Genomic DNA, 7,017 nt, shown 5'->3' with positions numbered 1-7,017 from the left:
ACACACACAAAAGGGAGAAAGAACAGAGGGAGGGCGGGAGAGAGCACAGGGTTCAAGGCCAATAAAGAGGCATTTAGCTGTGTTTATGAGTCTGTTATGATTCAGGCCTGTGAGTTGCACACTGCATATATACACACTTTAAACACACCACCTGCTTAAGTCTAGCACACACTGCATAATGAGCAACACTTTTTGAGTTTAGAGAGTTTCACTAGTTCACTGACTTTGACATTCTGTGTTGTAAATAGTGGACATACTTTCAGAGGTAACATCTGCCCATTATGTAGCTTTTCTGAGGCTTTAGACTCAGATTTGCAAACATTTAATCATGTCTACTAAATGGCTGTAGTGTCTAAACTACTGACAAGCCATTCTTCAGGCAGGAGTCCTTCTGAAAGCTATAGCACAGGCAGATATTCTACATCTTGAACTGCTAAAGATTCCTCACATATCTGAAGAAATATTACTCAGTCTTTGCTGAATGAATAGCTATTCTCATCACTAGCAACTGAGAGCACTGTAAATTGGACGCTTAAGCTACACCAAGTAATGTATGGATGTTGTTGCCATGACAAAATATAATAAATAACATTTATAGCACTTTTTATAGGTTCCACAAAAAAAGGTTTTGTTAGAGGTGTGTTTCTTTGTCATTTTCACCACATCTGAAATCATTGATTCTGTGGTTGAAATAACATTGTAAACACTTTTGGAATAAAATAGTCTTCCTAATGCTAGCATTTTACAGTATGTATCTTAAATATGCACAATTAAACTTTTACTGTTTTCTTTACATGTCACATGTAAAGTACATACCTATACATAGATGTAATAAATGACATATATTGACCTATATCAAGAGCGATATTGCCATTTATTTTACCTATATAGGGTGATATATACCTTACACATATGTACTTTCTCTGGGTAGATGATTTTACAACATATACAAATTTTATATGTACATATGTTGATATCTATATGATGATTTTTTTACATATTGTATTATATGCAGCAACCATGTCAACAAAACCTAAAACCATAAAGAGGAAAAAACTAAACTGGCAACATCCAGCATACTAGAAGGCAAGCAGAATATTCACAAAAGAATGGATTCTTTTCATATTCTTTTGCTCTGTACAGACAAAGTAGGAATTGTAGACGGCAAGCGATTGATATCTCTGCTATTTTGCTGTAGAGAGAGAGAGAGTGGAAGAACATTCTTATTTGTAAGGACAAAAAAAGAAAGACAATAACATACAAAGACACTGATCATAAAAGAAAGAGACAGGGAGAAAGTGATATGTGGAGCAGACTGTAGTGCTGGGGTCAGGACAGCATTATCCTCCAGTCATCTGAATAGACAACGTGACACAGGAAAAATCCACGCCCTTATCACCGGCAGCCATACTAAATTACCGGATGTGCTCTTAGATAATACCTACCTTGTGAATTATCATGGCCCTGACTTCCCAGGTCTTCTTTGCTTAGAAAAACTCTGCCAGGCCAAAATGGAGTGTCGAGGAATCACATTCAGGTGTTTTATCTAAAGCCATTGAACACTTTATTTGTGTTTTGTGATTGTTTTCCAGTGCGATGGAGTTAGCATGGCCTATTCTGAACTGTTTCAGGGGCTACAAATTCCACTTGTTGCAACCACAGGAAAAATGGAAAGGAACATTCTTTCTGCCGTGATCATTTTCACAGTGAAAGTTTCAAGTGAATTATTCTGCGAATGACAGAATCAAATTCAGACTTTTTACTTGTTTCTGGAAAGTTGGAAAGTTCATTTGCTTTTAAGAGCACATAAACGGACACTGAGAGCTTGTATAATGCAGATGACTCAATGAAATCCTTTGGGAGCAATTGAGGTTTATTTTTAGGCCTGCGGCCGTGTCCGGCTTGTTTCTCAGTGAATTGTCGGTGTTGATGATTGTAAGAGGGGGTAAATGAGGGGATGTGTGGACGTGAAGACTTGCTGGAACATTCTGTAACAAAATGCAGAGGTGTTTTGAGATATTTGAGATGAAGAACATGAATGCATTGTGCATATGACCATGTTTCTGCATGTTTCTGAACTGAACCGTGGAGTGTCACACTCGTAGACAAATATGGTCACATGTTACATCTGTCACACGTTACATCAGGAATTCGTTTTATCCGACAGCGGGTTCGCAGACACGAAACTATAAACATATCAGCTGCTTTCAGAGTTAGTTCACAGACAAGTTCAAGTCTGTGTCTTTTTTGTTTTAAACACTTGAGAAACAATGAGAAGGCGTCACTGGAGCAGCCCGTGACGCTCAGGAAGTTTTCCTTCCCTTTATTTTCACTCCTTTTTCCTCTTCGGCTTCAACCCTGTTCAGAGCCCCCGTTTCCCCCTCCTCGTGTCATTTCCCATCTGCTCTGAGAGAAAACGCAGGCTTGTAGTTTATCAGCAGGTCAAATGGCGTCATCTGATTAAAATGAACAGGATCATACTAATTAAAGACCTTATAATAGTATGTTTTGTGGTTGGTATAGCTGGCAAAATGTAGGAAATGATAAGTGAGTTTTCATGCTGTTTCATTTCCTCTCGTGGTGTATTATGGATCTGTTGTTCCTCATACTATACACTTTTGGTTCTTGATGTCTGGATAAATACATGCTTATGCAATAAACTTGGGTTTGACTGTGTGGGTGTATCCGGTTCAGTAAAAGTAAAGGTGTGCCCAGGTGTTCGTGGGCTGTGTATAGTTTTGTTATTGTCAGGCAACTTTCATGTGAAGTCATTTCCTGCTTTTGACAAGATCCCATGAACACACACACACACACACACACACATGAAATCAAACTCAGGAAGGGATGTGAAAGGAGACAAACACTCATAATTTTATTTGAGCAAGGAAGAGAAAAACAATGATTGTGGCCTTCATACCGTCAGGTTTTACATACATTTGTTGGCTATTTAATTACAAAATTATTTATTATTCTTTTATCATATTGTTATTGTTGACTACATGATAAAACATGAATTAAATAAAGAGTTTTAAATGTCTTTTGATTTGTCAAGCCATTTATAAAGTTAAGCCTAGACAAACGTGGAGATAAAAAAAGCAGATGGAATCAGATTCAATATCTTTTAAGCGCTGCCAACTTTGTGGACCACAAGACCTTTTTTTTATTGTTCTGGTTGAAGTTGCTTGCAGAGACATTTTGAGGAAATTTTTGTGTATTCTCATTCTTAAATGTAATAAAAAGTTCCTATTAATAAGTAGTTTCTATTATTAGTCTTATTCCAAGTCTGCCTCTAAGAAATCTTTATTACGTCTTAGTGATGTCGCAAGACTTTCAGGCTTTTTTGCCAATATCCATGTTCAAACATGTTGAGGATCAACATGAAACTGACTATCCTGAATGGATTTAATCTAGTAAACACAAGCATAGCACATTAAAGGAAAGATGCTTTTTTTTTCATCATCTAGCTAATGTTGCTGTTATTTTTTCTGTGGAACAAAGAAAAAAGTTGTCATGTGACTTCGAGTGGTCACTATGAACATGTTATATGGAAAAGATCTAAATAAATTTTTTAAAAATAAATTTTTGTGTATCAATCTTGATAGTAACTGTACTAAATCAAAACCGTGCTTCCAAGTATTTGTCAGTGCCATGAGCTGAACATCCTGTTCACGTGTTCTCAAAAATGTATACACAGATATGATTTATAAAACACAAAAAACATTCATGTTGATTCTGCTTCACATTTTCCCAAGCATGAGGCCGCACAGATCATTGCTCTGAATTATGGGACACATCCTGCAGTCCAGACGAGAGTATCCTGGTGTCAACCACCACCATCCTGTATTTTGTCAAACAAAATCTGCTCATTCCTCTCTGATTGCATACTTCTGTTGCCTCTTCACTAAAAAATAAAGCCTTTAGCGATGCAAACGTTTGTGCAACATCTTCCAGCATTCCAAACAGTGTCCTTGGACTCACCCAAAACTCTTCCCCTTAAATATAAATGAAGAGAGGAGGAGACATGGAAAGAATCTCTGCTTAAGTGATGGCAAAAATATGTGATAATTAGGCCTGTCCCACAGTAAATTCACCATCAGGCATGCTGAGTTCATCGTCTGGCCCTCTCACGTCCACTTTGAGCTCCCTAAACAATACAAATTTAGGATTAAAGACTTTTTGCTTTGTTTGTTTATGCGTGTGGGAGTGAAAGAGAGAGTTTGAGGGAAATAGTGCAGACTTGGTTAATTATGCTAGTGTGAAAAGTAGCAGTCGGATGCCTGTAAGCAACACTGCCATGCAAGGTCGGCCTTAATTCATCGGAGTGTGTGAGAGTGGCATTCTCTGCGGCCGGCCACAGGCATTACTCATAATGTTTCTCTGAGCCCTTCCCACAATGTGAACAATAATGCCTCTGCAGTGTTTTCCGATAGATTTCTACTCAAAACAGCAGAAGACATTCCCAACTTGTTATCACAGGCTCGCCACAACACTCATATATTCTTGTTTAGGCCCTAGAATGTATTTGTCAAAACAAAAAAAAACCAGTCATGGTGCCTTCCACTGTAAATTGATTTATTATTATATATAAAATTGTTTTTTATAAGACTAAAAAATCCATTAAAATCCATGGTTTCCACCAAAACAGCTGCACAGATGTGTGGGTTATTGCATGACACTGTGTCAAGATTACTGGTGCTTCACGAAATAAAAATGCTAAAAAATAATCTATGTATTTTCTTCCAGTAAACTGTACAGTCTCTCTCTCTGTTTTCTTGATTTTTTATATTTTCTGCCTCATTAGACTAAGCTCTCAGCATAGCATGCATACCAGGTTGTCAGTATGTCTTCTGCCACCTTTGTGCTGATGTTTAGAAAGACTACCGAGGTAAGGTGACATGCATAAACATATCCATATGGCTTAAAGAGATAGAGTCATGTGTTTCTTTATGATTATGATTTTGTGATTTCAACTATCAATATTTTTTCAGTACAAGAAGAACTGACTAAATTGATTGTGTAAATAAACAAGTAAAATAGGTGGATCTGTTTTGCTCAATCTAATTTTAGATTTTATGAAAAAAAAAAAATGATAAGAAATCTGGGCCATTACATAATTCATTACAAGTGCAAACATCATGAACTTAATGAACCATAAACAAATAAATATGTAACCCCTACCTGGCATGCAAAAACTTTCTCTTTAAGCGGATCATATAAAAAGAATGAAAGCTCATTATACTGTTATATATATACAGTGTGTATATATATATATATATATATATATATATATGAATGGTGGTTAGGAATAAAATGCATGAATGCAAATCAGACAAACCCAATCAGTTTCCCTGCTCCTGCAAGTAGTACACCAATCCCAAACCCGATTTCCCTTGCAAATCTATGTGAATATGCATATAACATGTTAAGTTCAGGAAGGTTTTCAACAATAGGAGTAAAATTAACTGAAAAAAAAAAACAAAACAAAAAAAAGCCAGTTCACCTGACTGCTCTGCCCTTAGGAGAAATATTGCATCATTGGATTTATTAAATTTACATAATTGTTTCACTCATAAGGTGTTTTCAGCAGCGGACATAAAACACATCAGACAGGTTATTTCGCATAACAGCCTTGATGGATAGTTTTTGTTTATAAGTGTAAAGGGTGATTCATTTAGCCTATGAGATAACAATTACAATTTTATAATAGGACAAATAACTTTCTGAGCCTGCATGCATTGTCTGTTATAGTGAAATCACAAGCTGCTCTCAATGGGTCGGCTTTCACTTTTGTTCCTCTATAACACTGAGCATTCCAACAATAATCCATTTAAGACCCTGTGTTTTGTGACCATTGTAATGAAGTCTATTTATCTCTTATTGAATGCACACCTTTACAGATGAACAAATGAAGCGGAGCAGATCATTCGGTCACGAGGGCCTGATTTCACAATGCTTGTGCATTGCATCAGAGGCTTGGCATGAAGGATTACCTTATGCCTTCTGTGCTGAAATCAGAAATCCCCTTGTTATCACCCCTTCAAAGTCTTAAGGGAAATTGTTAATTTATAATGACAGTTTATAGGTTGTTCAGAGGGGGTGGCAAACTATCCTGAATGCAACATTGTTTGCCTACACATTGGCAAACTTGGGGCTTTTTTACTTTAGTTTATTTTTGTGAGAGGAGCGAAAACAAAATATGATTATGATGATTACATTTGCCTAATTTGTATAATTGTCAGAGTAAGGTTTTATAAAGTGGTTAGGAAGATGTCTGTAACCCAGTCTAATTCTTTTTCACTCTGAACCAAAAACTATGATATTTGTTGTTTTTCTTCTTTCTTCTTCTTTTTTTTTTTTAAAGCCAATTGTAATTATTATAATGTGAAGTGTAACATTAAAATAAGATTACAAATGGCGTAACTTGTATTAGAGACTTGAAAGCAGTGGTGTAATGTAACGAAGTAATAATACTTCGTTACGGTACTTAAGTATATTTTGGGAGTATCTGTACTTTATTTGAGTTTTTATATTTCAGCCAACTTTTACTTTTACTCCACTACATTTCCTAATTAAAATGTATACTTTTACTCCGATACATTTCCCCGAAGCATATTCGTTACTTACTACAAAATAGTCAGACGTCAGAAGAACACGGACTGCAGGAAAGCAGGTTTGATGAATCAGTGGTCTGGTGTTTGCAAGATGTGCAAATAAGTGCGCGCACCACCGCGGATGATTCATTTTTACACTCAAGTCGAGTCTGTGGTCTGCGATGTACAGCATCGTCTGCGATAATATGGTAAGTGTTGTTGTAATGATGTGCGATCTGACATTATCAAGTTTATATCACCAAATCACACACACAGAGTGCACGCACGTTGATTTATTAGTCTATTAAAACTCAAAATTACAGGCATTCAAAATTGTAGACGGCAAAAATGCTTCTGAATGCTTTTTATATTTATATAATCTAATATAGTTAACTTAATCTATATCACACAAAGAGTACAGTTTTTC

The sequence above is a fragment of the Sinocyclocheilus rhinocerous genome, unplaced genomic scaffold (assembly GCF_001515625.1).
Source record: "Sinocyclocheilus rhinocerous isolate Xijiao unplaced genomic scaffold, SAMN03320098_v1.1 scaffold192, whole genome shotgun sequence".
Classification (NCBI taxonomy): domain Eukaryota; kingdom Metazoa; phylum Chordata; class Actinopteri; order Cypriniformes; family Cyprinidae; genus Sinocyclocheilus; species Sinocyclocheilus rhinocerous.
This window is presented reverse-complemented; position numbering follows the sequence as displayed.